This window comes from Ictidomys tridecemlineatus, chromosome Y (assembly GCF_052094955.1).
Source record: "Ictidomys tridecemlineatus isolate mIctTri1 chromosome Y, mIctTri1.hap1, whole genome shotgun sequence".
Taxonomy (NCBI): Eukaryota; Metazoa; Chordata; class Mammalia; order Rodentia; family Sciuridae; genus Ictidomys; species Ictidomys tridecemlineatus.
This window is the reverse complement of record NC_135494.1, coordinates 24371708-24393067: the sequence shown is the minus strand read 5'-3', so window position 1 is coordinate 24393067 and position 21360 is coordinate 24371708. Positions and strand designations below refer to the sequence as shown.

At 42.4% G+C, this 21360-nt stretch overlaps 1 pseudogene across 1 annotated transcript in view; it reads right to left on the bottom strand.

Annotated features, from left to right (window-relative positions):
- The window catches only part of LOC144371895 (acyl-coenzyme A oxidase-like protein), a 275541-nt pseudogene that overhangs the window by 100551 nt on the left and 153630 nt on the right, over positions 1-21360 (bottom strand). The window contains exon 13 of the transcript XR_013431978.1: positions 5050-5139. The product of XR_013431978.1 is annotated as an acyl-coenzyme A oxidase-like protein (transcript). The remainder of the gene's footprint in view (positions 1-5049; positions 5140-21360) is intronic.

Genomic DNA, 21360 nt, shown 5'->3' with positions numbered 1-21360 from the left:
ATTATGTTGTGTCATAATTTTTACTCACTTATATGTATTTTTAAAGTTCCTTTGAGACTTTCTGTTTGACCTCAGGATTTTTAAAAATGTTTTTCTTCATTTCTATGTATTTGGAAACATTTCTTTTATCTTTTGGTTATTAATTTTAGTTTCATTCTATTATGGTCAGAAAATATATTCCACATAATTTTTTTTAATTTTTTAAGGTTTATTTCATAGTTCAGGATATAGTTTATCTTGGTGAATGTTCCTTGAGTGCTTGCAAAACACCCATTCTGCTCTTGTTAGGTGAACTGTTCTTTCCATGTTAATTAAGTCCTGTTGCTCAAATGTGTTCAGTTTATCCACCTCTTTTCTGATTTTCTATCTGGTAGTTCTGTCAGCTGCTGAGAGTGATATGTTGAAGTCTTCAATCATTGGTTACATTCTCTTTTCCCCTCAGAAATTTTATTTCCACTTAGGGTTCTTTACACTCTCACTTTTAAAATATGATTTTCAGAAGTATTTTCTCTATATACATTGAACAATATATCAAAAGGTGTTATAATTATTGTCTCAAACATCAAATATAATTTATAAACCTAATTACAAGAAGGGACAGTATATTATATTTACCCCTATCCATTTCACTGCTCTTCTATTCTTTTGGAAGTTCTAAGCCTTCTTCCATTATCATTTCCTTTTTTCTCTAGAGAACTTTCTTTGACTACTGTGTGTGTGTGTGTGTGTGTGTGTGTGTGTGTGTGTGTGTGTGTGTGTGTGCATGCATATGTGGTGCTGGAACTCAGGACCTCTCTTGTGCTAGGTAATCATTTTACCACAGAGCTACATGCTTATCTCCATTAGCTACATTTTTAAGTGCAGATTTGCCAGCAACAAATTCTCTTTGCATTCCTTAATATGACAATGTCTTTATCTCTCCTTCAATCTGGAAATATATTTTCCTCATACAGAATTTTTCACTGATGGTTCTTTTTTTTTTTTTTTTTTGCAGAAATTGAAAATGTTGTGCCACTTTCTTATGGCCTCCATGGTTTCATATGAGAAATCTGCTGCCACTTGAATTGATGTCCCCTATAATGCATCATTTCTTTTTATCTACTTTTGAATAGAAACTCAAACTTTGGTTTTGAGTTTAAATGAGTTTAATTATGACATGTCTTGGAGTGAATTTCTTAGGTTTGATCTTTTTGGGGTCCATTTATTGCTTGGTTCTGCAGTTGTATATATTTCAACAAATTTGGGATGTTTTAGGGCTTTATTTCCTTGAGTTCTTGTTCATTCTTGGTCCTTCTTTCTTCTCTAAGATTGATGCTACAAACACTAGTTCTCTTTTTTATTGGTGCATTATTCTTATCCATAACAGTGTGATTCATACATGCACATAACTGAATCGATCTCCTTCCCCAGTGCCTTCCCTTTCCCATCTCTCTTTCCTCCTCCAGATCTGCTTCCTATACTCTACTGATTTCTCTTCTATTATTTTAGGTAGTGTATATTTATATATGGATCCATTATAGTATGCTTATACACAGATATAGCATCATTTGGAAGTTTAATTCCCCAATACTCCTCCATCCTCCTTCTTTAAAAAAAAAAAAAACTTTATTTTTAATTGTTTATCTTTATGTCGTGCTAAGGATCGAACCCAGGGCCTTTTGCTTTACCACTGAGCTAATCCAGCCCCTCCTCTCTCCTTCTTGATCCTCTTCCTTTACTTTATTGATTTCTCTTCTATTTTCTTGAGATTCCCGTTTTAAAATTCTCTTTCTCTCCAGTTTCCACATATGAAACAAAATATTTGACTTTTGACTTTCTGAAGCTGGCTTATTTCACTTAGTTTGATGTTTTCTAGTTTCATCTATTTACCTGAAAATGAGTAATTTCATTCCTCTTTATGGCTGAATAAAACTTCATTGAACATATATACTATATTTTCTTTGCTCATTTGCCTGTGGACAGACATCAAGGCTGGTTCCATAACTTGACTATTGCATTACCATAAACCCTGATATACATGTATCATTGTAGTGTGCTGATTTTAGTTCTTTTGGATAAATACCAAGGAGTGGGAGAGCTGGTGGAATGGCATAAAATCAAAAAGCTTCTGTAACACAAAGAAAGCAACTAAGAGTGTGGAAAAGAGCCTAGAGAATAAGAGAAAGTTTTGTCAGCTACTCTTCTGACAGAGGATTGATATTCAGAATATATAAAGAACTCAAAAACTTTAACAATAAACAAACAAACAAACAAAAAACACAGAAAATCCAATCACTAATTGGGTAAAATATTTAAATAGACATTTCTGAAAAGAAGAAATACAAATGGCCAACAAGTATATGAAAAAAAATGTTTAACATCTTTAGCAATCAGGGAAATGCAAATTGAAACTATACTGAGATTTTATCTCACTCAAGTCAGAATGATGATCGTAAAGAATACAAATAATAATAAATGTTGGTGAGGATTTGGGGGAAAAGGTACACTTAAACATTGCTGGTGGGATTGCAGATTGGTACAATTGCTTTGGAAAGCAGCATGGAGATACCTCAAAAGATTGAGAATGGAACCACCAAATGCTAGTTCTTTTGCTATAGTTATACAGGTCCCTAAGACCCTGTTCATTTCTAAGTTCTCTGTTATTTGGATTGGGTAAATTCTATTGATCTTCTCTCAAGTTCATGGATTCCATTCTCTGTCTTCTCTACTCTATTTCTGGGGTCATTCTACAAACTTATTATTTCAGTTATTTTATTTTTCAATTCTATAATTTGTATTTGGCCCCCCTTTCAACTATCCTATATTTCTGTTGATATTTTTCTGTTGTTTCTATTTGTTTCGGATGCATATGTTATTATCACCTGAGCACTTCTATCATAGGGACTTTAAAATTCTTGTCTTATAATTCCAAGATCTGATTTTTCTCCATGTCAGTATCTGTTGGTTTTCTCATTTAAGTTGTAAATTTCCTGATTATTTGTAATGACAGGTGAGTTTTTAAAATTACATCAGGCTCTTTGCATACTGCATTATGAAATTCTATTCAATCTTGGGTTAGTAGAATGTCCATCTTTCTACTGTCTCTCTCCAACAGCGCCCTGGCAAAAGCAGAGCAGGAACTCGCCCTGTCTGCATGTAGCTGACAATTCAGCCCACACTTGGCCCTGATGATACAGGTGGGTGGGAGGGAGGAGTCAGAATGCCAGTTACTGCCATCTCCCACCACCCCATTATGCCTTGTTAAGGCTGGGTGAGGAGAGAGGCTTCTGCTGAAGCCCGGAGGGGAAAGAAAATCACTTCATTCTATCGATGTCAAGTGAGATTGTGGCTCAGCTTCTCATGTGACCCCTTTGGGGCCTGGGAAGGATGAGAGGGAAGAGATGACAATATCCACCAACTCTGGTCACACTACCTTGTTTGGATTCTTATTGCTGTATTTTATGGGGTGTCAGCTCCTTGGTGGGCCAACTACCACCAGGGAGGGAGAGAATATAAACTGTCAACTACCCCCTATTATTCCTGGTTCAGTCTAAGATGTCAGGTAGAGGTTGGGACTCTGCTCTCCACTGGACCCTGCCTGATACCAGGGTGGGCAGTTGAAGCATAATGGTGACTAGTTCCACCTTATATCGCCTGAATGGTGGATGTAAAAACTTGGTTCACCAGAAAGTCCTGCTGATACTCCATGATGGTAGAGGCTGAACATTTCCTGCTGCCACCAGGAGCAAGAAGGAAGATTAGCTCCCTACTCAGACCCACCAACACCACCGCGTGGAGAAACAGGATTGCTACCACCTGGTTCTGCTGACTTTGTTGGGTCGGGGGTGAGACAGAAGATCAGCTCCCAGCTGGACCTGCTGAAATTGTTGGAAGGGTAGGATTGGGAAAGTAGTTAGGTTTTTTTCTTCTATCTAACTGATGTCCAGTGGATATTGCCAACATGATTTTCTAGTAGGCCTCCATCTTCCTGGTCCTTCAGCTAGGGGGAGCAGGCTTCCTCTTAGAGTATATTTTGTTGGCACTTGTTAAAAATCCAGGAGATATGTACCCTGACTGGGATATATGGGAGGCAACAAGGAAACCCAAATCAATTATTATCTCTCCATTCCTCAGATTCTGAAGTACCCTGGAAGCTGCTGTCTCCCTGTTCCCTTTCAGTCTCCCTGCTGGTTTGCTGTTTTACATGCAGATCTTCTAATGGTTGAGAGGGAAGATGCGAGGGATGGGGCTAGTCCATCTTGGTGGACCAGAAGTCCCCATTCTTCTTGTTTAAAAACACAAAGTTTTGATCACATTCCATGTACTATTTTATATCATTTTATGTACCATAAGTTTTTAATTTCTGTTACAAACAGTTCAATTTTAAAGGCTATAGAACTCCCCACTGAGTGGTCAGAAACATGATTTATAAAATCACTTTGCTATTGTTGAAAATTCGGATTCTAACATTATTGCTGTCATAAATAATGTACTGGTGAGAATGTACCTAAAGTCTTGCTGTATTTAGGATTATTACTTTAGGGTGGAGTCCCAGGAGTAAAATTATACCCAGCCCAATAGCAACATGCAAGGAGACCCCTTGTGCTCTCACCAACAATGGGGCTTCAATATGCTTTTGAGGATGAGTCAATATGACAGAGAAAAGAAAACAGTGTTGCAATTTTTCCTAAGATACATTTCTTTCATCACTAGTGAGGCTGTTCGGTCCCCTCCTTTTGTAATTTGATATCTTACGTCCTTTTCCTGTTCATCTTTGAGGGCTTCCATATTCCTTTGGAAGAGCCTTCTTAGTAGAAAAATCTGACTTAATACATATGAGTAGTTCTCTGAAACCAAAAAATATAATTCAACATTGAAGATAAGCTGAGAGCAATGATCTAATCCACTGTTCAGCTACTGCAAACATCAAGTACCTAACAGGAAAACACCTGCCAATTAAATAAAGACATCAGATGAAGATAAAACATGTGAAGCACTACAGATTGCTGGATAACTCTTGAACTTCAAAATTATGCTGTTTAAAATGAATAAACATTTCCTGAACCTTACCTGAAGCATGACAACATTGTCGCCTTCGAAAGTTACAAACACATCTGCATCACACTTCAAGTCTGAGATTCGGTTTTCCATCGTGTAGCCCTATTGCAGAAGAAATAAAGAAAATAAGAAACACATTTTAAATTTGCAATCCCATAATTATACAGGATTAACACTTTCTTTGAAATTAAAAATGCAGAAAATTAATTTTTCTATATTTTTATTGGTGCATTATAGTTTTACATAACAGTGGGATTCATTGTCACACATTTGCACACGCACACAATATAACAACGTGATTTGACTAACATTATCCCCAGCATTTCCTCCCTCTCTCCCTTCCCTCCTGCCTCCCCCTTGTCCCCTTCCTCCACTCTACTGATCTCCTTTGGGGGGAAAAATGAAGAAAGTTGAAAGTAATAAAATAGCCATATTTTTTCTAATCATGATAATCACTGTAAGAATTTTGATCCATCACATTAACTTTGATTCACAAATACTATTTTGCATATTGTCTTCATCTATAGTAAAAAACATTTTAAAATTATCATGTCATATTTTTCAAAAGAATCTCAATAAGGGATACTGATATTTCTCTCTCTTCCAAATACTATGAATTCTAATACATAGCAAGGTATCAGTAATTATACCCTACCATATACAGGCAAATAGCACCCCCCACATGTGACATACAACTTTCTAAAAGTTGGCAAATAGACCAACAAAAATTCTTGGGAGGCCACATAAAAATCTTAAATTGCCACTCTGCATGGTGACATCATTAAACTATTCTGCACCATAAACTTTCACTGTGGCTAGTTGTTCTTTTTTAACTTCCTGAGATCCTTACTGCAATGGCAGCAGCCCACTGCTCATTTTCAAAGTATTAAGTGTTTCCTCACACAAAGAACTGCCCACTCAAGAGAACACAGTGTTAGGCCCAGGCGAATGGTGAAGGAAGCCAAGCTTGTCTCTGCCCCCCTCCCAGCCTCTCCACTCTCCTTTAGCTTGGTGTTCTCCCCCCCAAAATCTCCAGAGCCTTGCCCAATGTCCAGATCTGCTTCCATAAAACACCATCAGATCAGCAGTGATTGTCCCGTTACTTCTCCCAGGAGCATCTATCTTCAGGTAGCACAGTGGCTCTGAATTACTCAAACTAAAAAGTTTTTTCTCAGCAAGAGAAACAATAAGAGAGGTAAATAGGGAGCCTACATCATGGGAACAAATCTTTACTCCTCACACTTCAGATAGAGCCCTAATATGCAGAGTATACAAAGAACCCAAAAAATTAAATAAGGAAACAAATAACCCTATCAACAAATGGGCCAAGGACCTGAACAGACACTTCTCAGAGGAGGACATACAATCCATCAACAAGTACATGAAAAAATGCTCACCATCTCTACCAGTCAGAGAAATGCAAATCAAAACCACCCTAAGATACCATCTCACTCCAGTAAGATTGGCAGCCATTCTGAAGTCAAACAACAACTAGTGCTGGCGAGGATGTGGGGAAAAGGGTACACTTGTTCATTGTTGGTGGGACTGCAAATTGGTGCAGCCAATTTGGAAAGCAGTATGGAGATTTCTTGGAAAGCTGGGAATGGAACCACCATTTGACCCAGCTATTCCCCTTCTCGGTCTATTCCCTAAAGACCTAAAAAGAGCATGCTACAGGGACACTGCTACATCAATGTTCATAGCAGCACAATTCACAATAGCAAGACTGTGGAACCAATCTAGATGCCCTTCAATAGATGAATGGATTAAAAAATGTGGCATTTATACACAATGGAGTATTACTCAGCACTAAAAAAATTACAAAATCATGGCATTTGCAGAGAAATGGATGGCATTAGAGCAGATTATGCTAAGTGAAGCTAGCCAATCCCTAAAAAACAAATGCCAAATGTCTTCTTTGATATAAGGAGAGCAATAAGAACAGAGCAGGGAAGAAGAGCATGAGAAAAAGATTAACATTAAACAGGGAGGAGAGGTGGGAGGGAAAGGGAGAGAGCAGGGAAATTGCATGGAAATGGAAGGAGACCCTCATTGTTATACAAAATTACATATAAGAGGAAGTGAGGGAAAAGGGAAAAAAACAAGGGAGAGAAATTAATTACAGTAGATAGGGTAGAGAGAGAAGATGGGAGGGGAGGGGAGGGGGGATAGTAGAGGATAGGAAAGATAGCAGAATGCAACAGTCACTAGTATGGCAATATGTAAAAACGTGGATGTGTAACCGATGTGATTCTGCAATCTGTATATGGGGTAAAAAGGGGAGTTCATAACTCACTTGAATCAAATGTATGAAATATGATATGTCAAGAGCTTTATAATGTTCTGAACAACCAATAAAAAATAAAATAAAATAAAAGCAAAAAAAAAAAAAAAGAATGTCAAATTTCACCCCTATTAAAATTGTCCAGCCACAGAGGATACAGAAACTCACAGAAGGGTGCTCACAGGGCAGTTCATATATCTGAGCCTCAGGGACCTACTGCCTGGGGGACCTGCTTTGTTGCTGAAAATGGGCACAGGAGTTACGGAAGCCTGAACTTCCAGGGTCCTGCTGCCCTCAGATCCCTGAAAATCTGTGAGGATCAGCCCTGCTGCCTGCCATGAGGAAAACCCTCTAGGGCCTGGCCCTTCCTTTATGCTCCTCAGCATCACAACTGGACAGTATAAACCACCTGTAGTGACAGAAGCAGAGGAGTCTTCAGAAGGCCACCAGAATTCTTCATTGTTTTCATGAGGTTAAGCCGATTCTATAAATAATCAGTAAGACTCCAACCTGGAGAAGCTCTACCTCCCCCTCCCTACCTGCCCTCCACAGCCAAGGGCTCCTCCCCTCACCAGGAAACCACAAGAAATCAGGTTCCAACTGCACATCCTCCTGCCTCCTGTGCCCACCCCAAGGCCAGAGTCCCCTCACATCCCATGCAGGGTGGGGGGCTCATTCACTTCATCTCCTCCTCTCCATCCTCAAAGCAGCCCTGTGAAAGGGATGTCACCCCCACTTTCCAGATGAAGAAAGTAAGGTTCAGAAGAGGTGCTGGAATGTTCTAGAATCATCTTTCAAGTTCCCCTGTGGAAAAAGAGGAGCACTAAGTCCAACACCTCAGAGCCGAGAAGTGGTAGTTACACTAAGAATCACAGCTGCTAACACTCCACATCATAATGTTGAAGAAACAATGGGTGTTGCTCCTCTGTCCCCCATGCAGGAAAGGGCAGCAGGTTCTTCTGGTCATTATCTATCACTGCCCAGGAAACCAGGTGACCAGGGTTTCAAAATGACTGAAGGAACACTCTCGTCAAAGGACGGCAGAACCAGCCCCCACCCACAGGCTAGAAGAAGACCGGCCCTGACAGCCTGGGGCACAGTTTGTCTCCTACCAGGTCTTCAAGGCCACATAGTTTATTTTTCCCCCTCAACAGAACTCCACTGTGAAACCCTTGACTAGTTCAAAGGTCAAGAAAGACTGGGGGAAGATTCTGGACTCTGTGGCTCTTGGGAGCTGAGGCAACAGGATGAAGACCCTCAGAGAGCTTTCAGGCAAATGGAAATGCAATAGCTAGCAGAGAAAACCAAACTCCCATATGTGTGAGGCAGCAGTGGCAGTGGGTGGCACGTGGCTTCAATCTCCCAAAATTGCCAAGGATGTGTTTACCATCTAATTTTCTTAAAATAGGCCCAGAAGGCCAGGCATGGTGGTGCATGCCTGTCATCCCAGCATCTCAGAGTGCTAAGGCAGGAGGGTTGCAAGTTCAAAGCCAGCCTCAGCAACTTAGGGAGGCCCTCAGCACCTTGGTGAGATCTAATAGAAATCAAAAATAAAAAGGACTGGGGAGGTGGCTCAGTTGTTAAGAATCCCTGGGTCCAATCCTGAGTATTGCCCTCTCCCCAAAAAAGAATAGGCCCAGAAGGCCCAGCCTCACTGAAGTCTAAATCCTGGGACATCTGTGGTGACTCCTTTAGAAACTAACCAGGCTCAGAAAGTCCAGGACTCTGTGGTTTGGGTGAGTGTGTGTAAGAATTTAGAGGAAGCTCAAGGCTGTGAGAAGCTCCTGAATGGGGACTCGTAACCCTCTTCCCGAGAGACTTCAATTCTAATTCTGAGCCTCACATTCTTTGGGGACAAGTGACTATAAAAAGTGTGTGTGTGTGTGTGTGTGTGTGTGTGTGTGTGTGTGTGTGTGAGAGAGAGAGAGAGAGAGAGAGAGAGAGAGAGAGAGAGAGAGAATCTGTCATTTGGGGTAGGGTACTAGGGATTAAACCCAGAGGCACTGAACCAAATCCCCAGCCCTTTTTATTTTTTGATTTGAGACAGGGTCTTGCTATATTGCTTAGGGCCTCACTAAGTTGCTGAGTTTGCCCTTGAACTTGTGATCCTCCTGCCTCAGCCTCCTGAATTGCTGGGATTATAGGTATGGGCCACCATGCCAGGCTGTCATTTTTTTAATTAAACAGGAAGGTTTTAAAAAATTATTATTTCTAAAAATAACAATACATAAGCAGTGTCCAAAAAAATCCTAGAAAACAAAAACAAAAGGAAAATAAATAAATCAGCATCCAACCTCACAGTGTAGAGGTAAATGATTGCCTAAGAAAGAATAACCCCAACAAAAGGGCTTAGGTTAGAAATTGGAAGTACAAGATGGAAACAGGAGTTGTCAGGGTTGAGGAGGAAGAAGGGGATGGAGCAGAAACAACTGAGCAGCTCTGAGTGGAAGGGAGCCATAGACTGTTCCAGGAGGAGGAGGACATGACAGAGCATAGAGATACAGTCAGAGGAGACCTCCACAAGGGTTCACAAACCAGCACTGCAGAAGGAGCCCAGAGAAGGGACAGCCTGGCAGGCCATTGTGGATCAAGATATTAATGTATTTCTCACTTTCTTCTTGTAGCTTTAAGTTTTTAATCAATTGTAACCAATTTTTACATGGTGAGAGATAGGGTCTAATTTTATTGTTCTGAATGTGAACACTCAGCTTTCCCACTACCATTTACTGAGTAGATTGTGTTTTCTCAAATGTGTGCTTTTGGCACCTTTGTTGAAAATCAGTTGGCTGTAAGTGTGTGGATTTACTTCTGGACTCTCTGTTCCAAGTCACTGGTCCATGTCTGTTTTTATGTCAGAATCCTGCTGTTTTGGTCATTATAGATTTGCAATGTCGTTTCAAGTCCTGTACTGACATGTATCCAGTGTTACTTCTTTTGGCTAAGATTGCTCTGACTAGTCAAGGTCTTTTGCAGTTCCATACGAATTTCAGATTGCTTTGTCTATTTCTGTGAAGAATGATGTTGGAATTCTGATACATATTGCATTTAATCTGTAGATCCCTTTGGGAAGTGTATGATCATTTTAACAATATTAATTCTTTCAACTCCAGAACACAAGATATCTTTCCATCTTTTGGAATCTTCCTCAATTGCTTTCATCAATGCTTTACAGTTTTCATCACAGAAGCTTTTCATCTCTTTGGTTCAATTTATTTTTAGGGATTTTTTAAACTATTGTAAATGAAATTTTCTTTTTCAGATAGTTCACTTTTAACATATGGAAATGATACTGGTTTTGTATGCTGATTTTGTCTCCTGTAACTCTACTGAGCTCATTTATGAATTATAATAGTTTTTTTTTTTTTAGTGAAGTCTTAAGGATTTTCTACATGTAAGAATATGTCATCTACAAACAGGAACAATTTAACTTCCTTCTTCCCAATTTGCATGCCCTTTATTTCTTTGTCTTGCCAATTGCTCTGGCTAAGGCTTCTCGTCTATGCTGAATAGAAGTGGTAAAAATGGGCATCTTGGAAGATTTTAGAGGAAAACTTTTCAACTTTTCCCATTCAGTGTAATGTTAACTGTGGGTTTGTCATATGGCCTTTATTGTGTTGATACATTCTTTCTGTACTTATTCGTTGAGTTTTTGTTGAGAAGAGATGTTAAATTTTGGCAAATATTTTTCTGCGACTAGAGCAATGATTATATTTTTTATTATTTTAACAGAATTATAATGTGATGTGCCACATTGTTTGCCTATATTGAACTATTCCTGTGTCCCTGTCATGAATTACACTTGGTCATGGTGAATAATGTTTTAAATGTGCTGTTAAAGTTGGTTTAGTAGCATTTTGTTAAGGGTTTTTGCATCCTAATACATCAGGTACATTGACTTGTAATTCTGTGTGTGTGTGTGTGTCTGTGGGTGGGTGTGTGTGTGTGCACACATGTGCATGCGCAGGGTCTTGTCTGGTTTTAGTGTTGGGATTATGTTGGCTCCCTAGAATAAGTTTGAAACAATTTCTTTCCTTTTTTATTTTTATTTATTTTTTTTTCTTCTTGGAAAATTTTAAAAAGCAATTGGCATTTCTTCTTCTTTAATTGTCTGGACAAATCCAGCGGTGAAGCTATCAAATCCTGGGCTTTTCTTTATGGGAGACATTTGATTACCAATGCAGTCTCCTTACTCCTTATCAGTCTGTGTAGGTTTTCTGTTTCTTCATGGCTCTGTTTTGTGAGGTTGTATGTGCTTAGGAGTTCATCCATTTCTTTTAGGTTTTTCTAATTTGCTGACACTTAACTGTTCATAATAATCTCTTGTGATCGTTGTATTCTATTAGTCACAATGTTTCCTTCTTCATCTCTGATTTGTTTATTTGTTTGTTTTTTTATCTGTAGGCTCTTCTTTTTACACTCCTAATTGCTTCCTTGGCCAGGCAGAAGCCTTTTAATTTGATGCCATCCCACTTATTGATTCTTGGGGTTTTTTTCTTGGGTTTTGGGAGTCTTGTTGAGGAAGTGATGCCTATACCAATATGATGAAATATTGACTTCATGTTTTCTTTTAGCAGTTGCATAGTTTCTAGTCTAATTCCTAAGTCTGATCCGTTTTGATTTGGCTTTTATGTAGGGTGAAAAAGATCTAATTCTTTTATATATGGATATCCAGTTTTCTCAGCAACATTGATCTTTTCTTCAACATAATATTTTTGGTACCTGTGTCAATTAATGGATGGTTGTAAGTATGTGGCCTTGTCCCTGTGTCCTCCTTCTATTTCGCTGGTCTTCATATCTACTTTGATGCCAGTAGCATGCTGTTGGGGTTACTACAGCTCCATAGATACACTAACACACATATATGTATCTATATAAACACTCACACATAAATACATTTACTTATCTGTTTACACAGTATATGTGTTTGCTAATGCCATTTTGTGGGTTGTTTTCTAGTTATGGAGGAGAGCCCTCCTTCCTCTCTGTCTTCCTAGATAGGGCCTCACTATGCTGCCCAGGCTGATCTTAAACTCATGGAGTCAAGTGATCTGAAAATGCAATGTCCCCCAAAAGCTCAGGAGACAATGGAGCAGTGATCAGAGATGAAATGATTAGATGATGTAATCCATAACCTAGTCAGTGGATTAATCCATTTAATGGATTACTGTGCTAAGTGATAACTGTGGGCAGGTGGGGTGTGGCTGGAGGAAGAGGTCACTGGGGGCATGCCCTTGGGGATTATATATCCTGTCCCTGTCCCTGGCTCTTTGTGCTCTCCTTCTCTCTGCTTCCTTGTTGTCCTGAGCTGTGTGGCTTTCTTCTGCCACACCCTTATGCTATGATGTTCTGCCTCACCTTGGGCCCAGAGCAAACCACTGAGACCAAAATAAACTTCCTCCTCCAACTTCTTCTTCTTCTTTTAACCAGGGATTGAACCCAGGGGTGTTTAACCACTGAGCAACATTCCCAGCCCTTTTTTATTTTTTATTTTAAAACAGGGTCTCACTAAGTTGCTAAAGCTGGCTTTGAACTCATGATCCTCCTGCCTCAGCTCCCCGAGTTGCTGGAATTACAGGTGTGCACCATCATGTCTGGCTCTAAGTTGTCTTTTCAGGTATTTTTGTCACAGCAATGAAAAGCTGACGAAGACATGATCTTCCTGCCTCAGCTTTCCAAGTGTTGGATCGTGATTGATCTTAATCCTGTGACCACTAGTCAGCATTTGCACATTGAGTTCAATCTTTGCAGTCCGGCTTTGTTAGGAAGTGTATTTCAATAATAAAGCCTGTCCAGATATTCAGAGCAGGTCACTAGCAGAGTCCCTAAGCCTGTGACCACTTCAGCTATCGTAGCACTCGGAAGTGCCCTAAACTGAGAACACTGCAGCTGGAAACCCATGATTGCCAAGGAGAGGGTGGCACTGGGTCCTACCTAAACCCAGAGCCACCGATGTCAGTGAGGTGGGACGTGGTCTTCCCGGGACACAAGCATGCAACTTCTGCTGCTGAAGTTTATGCAGGGCCTGAGGTCACTATGATCAGCCAGGAGTGGTGTAGGCTAGAACCGGAGCCCACCTCTCTGGGATTGGGGGTTCCTCTCTGTCACCAGAGTGGATCTGGAGCCTCCATTCTGGTTCTGGCCTGGGAACAGGGCTGAGGTTCTTCTCGGGGCCGAGTGCTCCTGTGGCAGGCATGGTGTGGATTCCAAGGCCATGTCCCAGGCTCACTTGTCTCTCTCCACACTATGCTTCCTAAGGTTGGGAGAAGGGTGATTGAGCAACACAAAACTTCTCTTTTCCTACCCCCTCATTTATCCTTTCTTGTTATGTCAGAACCAAGTGCTCTGATTCTTCACCTGGCTTCCACAGCTCCTATGAGGGTATCTGCCTACAAAGACAGTTGCCATCTTGCTCCACCACCTGGAAGTGAACCTCCAGGAAGTGAACCTCTTCTTAGCCCACATGGGAAGGGCCATTACTCCCAAGGACCAAAAGCCACAAGCAGCAATCAGTCTTTCTAGAGGAGGGTGGAGGAAGGGAGAAGAGGAGAAAGCAAGAGTGTACTGCAGGGCTAGAGTCTCTGGCTCAGAAGAGAAAGGGCTGAAACCATGTCTGAAGCCTCAAGTCAGACCAAAGGTACTGTCCTTGTTCCTTCAAGCAAGTGTTGGAGATTTGCCCAGCTCTTTCCTGAAACCCTTTCTGCCAGAGACCTGCACTTTACTCAGGAGTGACTTCATCTGTTTTCTGTGGCTATGACTGAATACCACAGGCTAGATAATTTATAAGGAGAAAAAATTATTTAGCTCATAGTTCTGAAGGCTGAGAAGTCCAATATTGGGTAGCCATGTCTGGTGAGGTCCTTCTGGCTGGTAGGAACTCTCTGCAGAGTCCCAAGAAGGCTCAGCGCATCACATGGTCACACATAGCAGGCTTTCTCAAGTTCCTCCTCCTCTTACAATATCCCATTGGCCCCACCCATATGGCCTTGTTTAATTACCTTGCAAAGACCCCACAAGGGATTAAGTTTCTATTCTCTTTCAATGTCCCACTCTGAGGATTAAACTTCAACATGAGTTTTGGTGGGAATAGACTACAGCAAGAGTCTCATTTGCCCAAAGAAGGCCACATTGGCCAGGGTAGTCCCACTGTGGGGAGAGTACAAGACCAAGTCCATTCTTACTGCAGGTGGAAGAGACCCATTAGCCCAAGGGCAGGGCAGGTTCAGTCCTGCACAGAGCTGATGACCCCTCCATGATGCCCAGTGCCATGTTTTCTCCTCTCAGGTGTGTTCCAGAATGCCAAAGGGCATGCTCTTTCCATGGTACTTTCCAGAAAAGTATCTCATGTGCCCCATCCTACTTCTGTCCTGGGGTAGGATTTTTCCTCCATCTGTGAGCCTCCCTCACTTCCCACTGGGGGTTCTAATTTTTATAAGTCTCCTAATTATCTCACTTTAACTGGAGTGACAAAAGGCCCATGCAGGGCTGGGCACCTCCTCCCTTTCTGCTTGTGATGGTCTGAAATTTGGGCGCCAACAGAGGTGAGGCAAAGAACTTCACCCCCCCACACACTGGTGCAAAGGCCAAATTTGGGTGCCCACAGAGGTGATGCTAAGAACCTCACCCCCCTACTGGTGCAAAGGCCTATCCACAAGTATGGCTGTATGCTGGACTGGTAGTCAGTGATGGGTAAGATCCAACTGCAATGGTACCAACCTAAGACAGGAGGCCGACACCTTGAGGTCAGCTCATCTGATGACGGGTAAGGACCATATGTAGTATTGGACAACCTAAGACAGGCACGGTCCCTAAGCCACATGCTTGGTGTTTAATTAAACAGAAGTGGGGAGATGTTGAGAGCCACAGTTTAATCTGAATGACGCCTGGCATTTTGCTAGAGGGAATGGTTGAAAGGTGACCCAGCTCCAGGATTAGGGCAGCTCCTGGATTAGGGCGGATCCTGGGGGGGGCGGGAATAAAGCAGATCCTGCTGCCTCGGGCGCCCGCTACTTTGGAGTTCCCATTGAGTTCTCCCAGGGGTTCCGGCACACAGAGCCTGGTGGAGGGAGTGTGTTCCTGGGAAGTGTGTGTAGAGTGCCGGTGAGAGTTCGGAAATAAAGAGTTGCTGTTTGAACCTACAAGGCTTTGTGGTGGCTAGGTTATTTGTGCTCAGCCAGACTGCAGTGCGCGCGCACACACACACACACACACACACACACGCCCATGCGGCAGGGAGGCCGCCATGTCAGCCAGGTTCTCAGCCCCCATGTGCCCTTGGAGCCGCTGATGAATGCGAGCTGGAGGGCTGGGGTCTCCCAGAGCCCCTCTCAGCTGAGGCTGTGCTCTCTGTGGCACGAGGGACTCCAGAGAGTCATGGCTGCTTCGGCTCTGATGGACTCTGCTCACTGTCTCCAGGGCCTGATGTAGAAGGCTTCTTGGGAGTGGGCTCTCGCCCTGTGTCTCTGTTGAGAATCTTTCCAGTGCAAGGCCTGAAAATATTGCCCTGGGCATATCTAAAGTTATAAGTGAAAATATACTTTGGGTACACCCACAAAAACAGCACAGGAAATCCATACACAAGTGTGTGTGTGTGTGTGTGTGTGTGTGTGTGTGTGTGTGTGGTGTGCACGCGCACACATGGACTAACCTATCTCCCTCCTATAGTCCATGTGCTGGAGTCCTAACCCCAGTACCTCAGGATGTGACTGTGTTTGGAGAAAGGGTCTTTAAAGAGGTAGGGTGATGCTCAGCGAATGTGACTAGAGTCCTTATAGGAAGAGCCTGTTTGGACACAGACACCTACACAGGGTGACCGTGTGGAGACCCCCAGTGAAAAGAGCAGTCTACAAGCCCGGGAGAGCCGTCTCCAAAGAAACCAGCCCTACTCACACTTTGGTCCCATCCTCTTCATTAGAGAGGGACCTTTCCCTCTGTACACCGGGCTCCTGGCTGGGGACATTTGCTTATTCATGGTGGGATTGGCAGGGGAGGGTGGGAAGGAGAAGGGATTCAGGGAATAAAAAGGTTTCATCCTCCAAAAAAGTGAGTAACATTTTTCCACTAGCTTCCTTCCCTCTTAATAAAATAAGAAAGGAAGAAAGAAGGAAACGTGGGACAGACAGAGGGAACTCTAAACCCATGTCCCAAAAGCCACCTGAGTCCTCAGGAGGTTATCCGCCCGAATCCTGACTCCTGGAAGAGAGAGCCCTGGCAACGCCCACCCTGCCCACCTTCTGGGTTCCATCTAGCCCCTTATGACTAATTGCAAGTGTCACCAAGGTTGCGTCTCATTTCAGAGGGAGCCCCGTGACACATACTTTATGATTCAAACTTCATCTGCTGAAAGTTTAATGTTTTCCTGCTGTTTTTAGCATCTTTAAGTTTTTTTTAATGGATGATTGCATTTAATAAATGTATCAGAACAAATTAGAAACAGGTTCTCTTTCCGCTCTTTAAACAAATTGAGGGTAAATTTTGTTAATTTGAAGAAGGAGAAACAGATGAAATCAATCTCATTTATTCATTAGGGGAGAGCCAACTAAAAACATAAGAGGCTGACCTGCCATGCACAGGGACTGTGCCTTAGAGCTGTTTTGGTGACATGCCTCAGCACCTGCACCATCCCCGTCACGGGAGCCCATCTTTGAGAACAGGTAGGTGTAGGAAGGCACCTGCCACCCTCCCTATGACAGCTCAGGCCTGGGCTGAGAGCAAAATGCAGTCAGCAAAAGGGCCGACCACTGCCCCACCCTGCCCGGCATGCTCTGAGGTGACTTTCAGGACAAATAAACTGGAGAGAGTGGTGAGAGGGAGTTCCTTCCTGGCTCCTGTCACCAAACACATACCAAAGCTCCCTGTGTCCCAGGCTACTCATGGTGAACCACAGACATGACCACAGACATGGTCCTGTCCTCGTGAGAGAGACGGGTATTTGTGAGGTAGACGAATAAAATGGGTAATTTAAAATGTGTGCCAAAGTCTAGAAAGGGAAAGTGGGAGTTATCTGTGAGAAACATAGAGAAAGAGACCTTCTCTGATTTGGATGCCAGAGAGGGTTTCTGAAGGGCTATGTCATCCGGAACCTCGGAGGAGAGATGTCAGTCGAGCAGTGGAGGACACTCAGGAGACAGAGAAGCAGGTGTGACACCCTGAGGCCATGGAGGACTGCAGAATGCCTAGGACTAGAGAGACAGTGGCCTAGGATAAGGCTGGGGAGGCAGACAGGGGCCAGATCAGCTGGGCCTCAGGCGCCATCTTGGGGATTTCTTTTACGTTAGCTTATGTGCAGTGTAAAGTCAAAAATAAATGCTAAGCTTTGGAAGAAGATGGCTTGTGGTTTTCAAAGATGACTCCAGCTGCTGAATGGAAGAGACCATAGGAAGCAGGAGAGAAGGAGAGAGTTTGACCAGCTGGTGGTGTGAAGATGGGCGACCCAGGAAGAATGGGACAGATAGATGGTGCATGGCTCGGAGAGGGACTGATGTGTGTGAGAAACACAGATTGCTGCAGGAACAAGTAGGTGGAGGTGTGCGGTCCACTGAGTGGAGAAGCCTGGAGGAGGCCTATGTCTGTGGGAAGGAGCAAACATTCATATACATTAGGTGTGAGAATGGGTGACATCCCAGGGGACTGGTGGAAATGAACACAAAACACAAGAATCTGGAGATGTAAAAAAGACGTCTAGTGTCTCGCCATGTAGGCTGCATTTAAAAATCTTGGGAAGGTACAGAATCATCAATGGGGTGAGTGCACAGAGAGGGGAGGACCCAAGGCCATTTCTGGAAAATACCAAGCTCAAGAGGCCAGGTGAAGGGAAACCAGCAGAAGAGGCTAGGAAGAAAGCCAGTGAGTGTGGCACCCTGGTGTTGAGAGGAAAGGCACATCCAGCGAGGAAATCTACCCTCCTGAGTCTACCCAGAGCTCAGGCAGGAAGACCAAGAAGGGCCCTTTGAACAAGCCACTGGGAATCTGTGGTGACTTAAAAATAGTTCGGGTAGCAGAAGTGGGGAAGCCAGATTTGCTTGGGTCATGTCTCTGGCAATATGGCAGTCTAGATATTATTTATAATCTTCTCCAATAGAAACCATCAAAAATATGCTTGTGAAATTATTTCTTAAAAGATGAGTAGCTTAGCCAGGCAGGGTGGTGCACTCCTGTAATCCCATCGACTTTTAAGGCTGAGGCAGGAATATTGCAAGTTCAAGGCCAGCCTCAGTAATTTAGCAAGATCCTCAGCAACTGAGTCAGACTCTGTCTCAAAACTTAAGAATTAAAAGGATTAGAATGTAGCTCAGTGGTAAAGAGCCCCGGGATTCAATCCTCACAACAAAAGATATGACTGCGAAGAGGGTCAGTACCAGATGTTGGAGGCCAGGTGAGCAGTTATATGATGAGACCATTCAAACCTAGTCCTCTGAAAAGTGCTGTAAGCCACTGCCCACTCAAGAAGACTCGAGCAGATATGTTGGTTCAGCTCTGGATGTGGATGGAGGGGAAAATCTCTCTCTTTAGAACTCCCAACCATGGTGGCCTTCACAGGGCTCAAGGGCCTGCATCTAGACTTCCTAGGAGGCACTCAAGCCCCAAGCAGCGAGGGTGGTTTAAAGTGGGCCTGGGTCATGGTCTCCAGGCACCTGACAGAGACACACACAGACCCTCTCTGGCCTGAAAAAGCTACCAAAATAAAGTTCCAGTGACCAAAGTTCCCCACCCCAATCACAAAATGTAAGAGAAATAAAGGACAACCAGAAGAAGTGGCAGTCAACCGAACCAAACCACAGAGGCAGCAGATACCAGTATTAGCTTATACACCTAGAAGGAGACAATATAAACACCACGAAGAAGGAATAGCCCTTCTTCAAAATGCCTAAAATTTTCTGAGATTGTTGAGTGACACAATTTCATGCCACATGTTCAGCAAGTTCAAATGAACCCAAATAGGAGAAGTGAAAACAGATTCGTACTCATGCATTTCCCATAAACACCAAAACACATAGAATTCTTAGAAGAAACGGGAGAAAAGTAGATGGCCATGAAGTTACCATTAGTTAGATGGCTGATTCCTCAACAGTGAAAAGGAATCAAGACAAAGAGAGGAACTTCCGCACTGAGAGAAGCCACTGTCCAGGTACGCTCTACACTTCACGCTTAGCCTTTCAAGACCAGCAGGAAGGAGGACGTGTCCAGATGGAACCCAGACCCACACCAGAGAGCAGTGCAGAGCAGGGGTCATGACTGCAAAGATGCAGGAAGGAACTAGGGGCCAAAAAGGTGGTGAGAGGAGGGAGAAAAAGGGTTTCCATAAAGTCATGCACAGACGGTCTTTGGTGGGATTAGAAAATGGGGTACTGAAGCAATTGACCACAGAGAAGGAGACTCGCTGTACAGCTGACAGGTAGTCGACAAGGCCAGTATCATAATACATTTTGAAAACTCTGTATTACACTGGCCCTCTTCTCTGAGGATAGTGGAATTAGGTGGAAAACCCAGTATTTGTTGGGCGCGGTGGTGCACACCTGATCCCAGCGGCTCAGGAGGCTGAGGCAGGAGGATGACAAGTTCAAAGTCAGCCTCAACAACTTAGCAAGGCACTATGTAATTAGAGACCCTGTCTCAAAACATGAGGATGTGGTTCAGTTTGAACCCCTGGGTTCAATCCCATACCGTCCCCCCTCCACAAAAATGGTAAAAGAACACCTAGTATAAAATATTGTACCAACAATGACAAGAGCAGTGACTGAGAAGGCTGTCCTTGCAGGGGCTGTGGTTCTTAGCCTTGGCTGGGACATTGCTCTGCCATGTGTGGTCCTGGGTAAATGCTATGTCCAGGTCTCAAATAAGGAATGCCGGGGACATAATTGATAGACATATTCACTGAATGTAAGAGTCAAGTAAGTCACGATAGAAACTAAAATATACTCAGAATCAACAGACAGAAAATCTTATATATCAAACCATGATTGAAAGAGCCAAAACAGTATTTTAAAAGATAACAGCTTTAAATGTTATTATTATCCAAAAAAAGAAATAGAGAAGATTAATAACATCCAAATTAGGATATTAGAATATGAGCAGGAAAATAAAACCAAAGAAAATAGAAGGAAATAAATAATAAAGATAAAAATCAATGGAATAGAAAAACCAGACGCAACAAAGAGGATCACAAAGCCAAAGTCAATTATTTGAAAAAAAAAAAAAAACCAACAACACAAAAATAGATTCAGAGAGTAAAGTAATGGGAAAAATAAACACTTTTTGAAATGGAAAGGAGGCATAAATCCCAGATGCAGCAGGAATTAAGGCCAATATAGCTTAAAACCAAGAAGAAAGGGACAAATCACCAGAAAAATATAAATTACCAAAACAGACACAGGACGAAATAGGAAACCTGAATAGCTTATGATCATTAAAGAAACAGAATCAATCATTGAAAATGTTCTCAGAAGGAAACCACAAAGGCCTGAACGGACTTGTAGCTATTTATGCCAAAAGTGCAAGGGACAGATGATTCGGTTCCAAGCAAACCCTTCCAAGATAACAGGAGAAGGGACACCCTTAGGGCATTTAGTGGGGGTGTAAACTTTGATATTCAAACTAGGTAATGAAATTACTAGAAAGGAATACACAGGCTAATCACTCCATCACAGATGGAAAAACCTGAACAAACATTAGCAAACAAAATCAGTAGTTTTTTAAATATACACACGTGCATACCACAGCTAAGTGGTGTGTATCCCCAAACCCAGATTTGTTAACATTAGAAAAATCTGTCAATAGACATTCACCACACAAACAGATTAAAGGAAGATAAAGATGCAATAAATAATTTCATAAAATTCAAACACATTTGAATTTAAAAGCCAACACCCCCAACCCACATACATATACATACCTCGACCTAAACTAAGGTTAAAACAGACCTTCCTACACATGATAAAGAAAATCTAAATACTAAATAATATCCTTGATGACAAAACATTAAGCACGTTCCCTTTAAAGTCAAGAATAAAATGCAGGTGTCTGTTATCCATCAATTCTGTAAA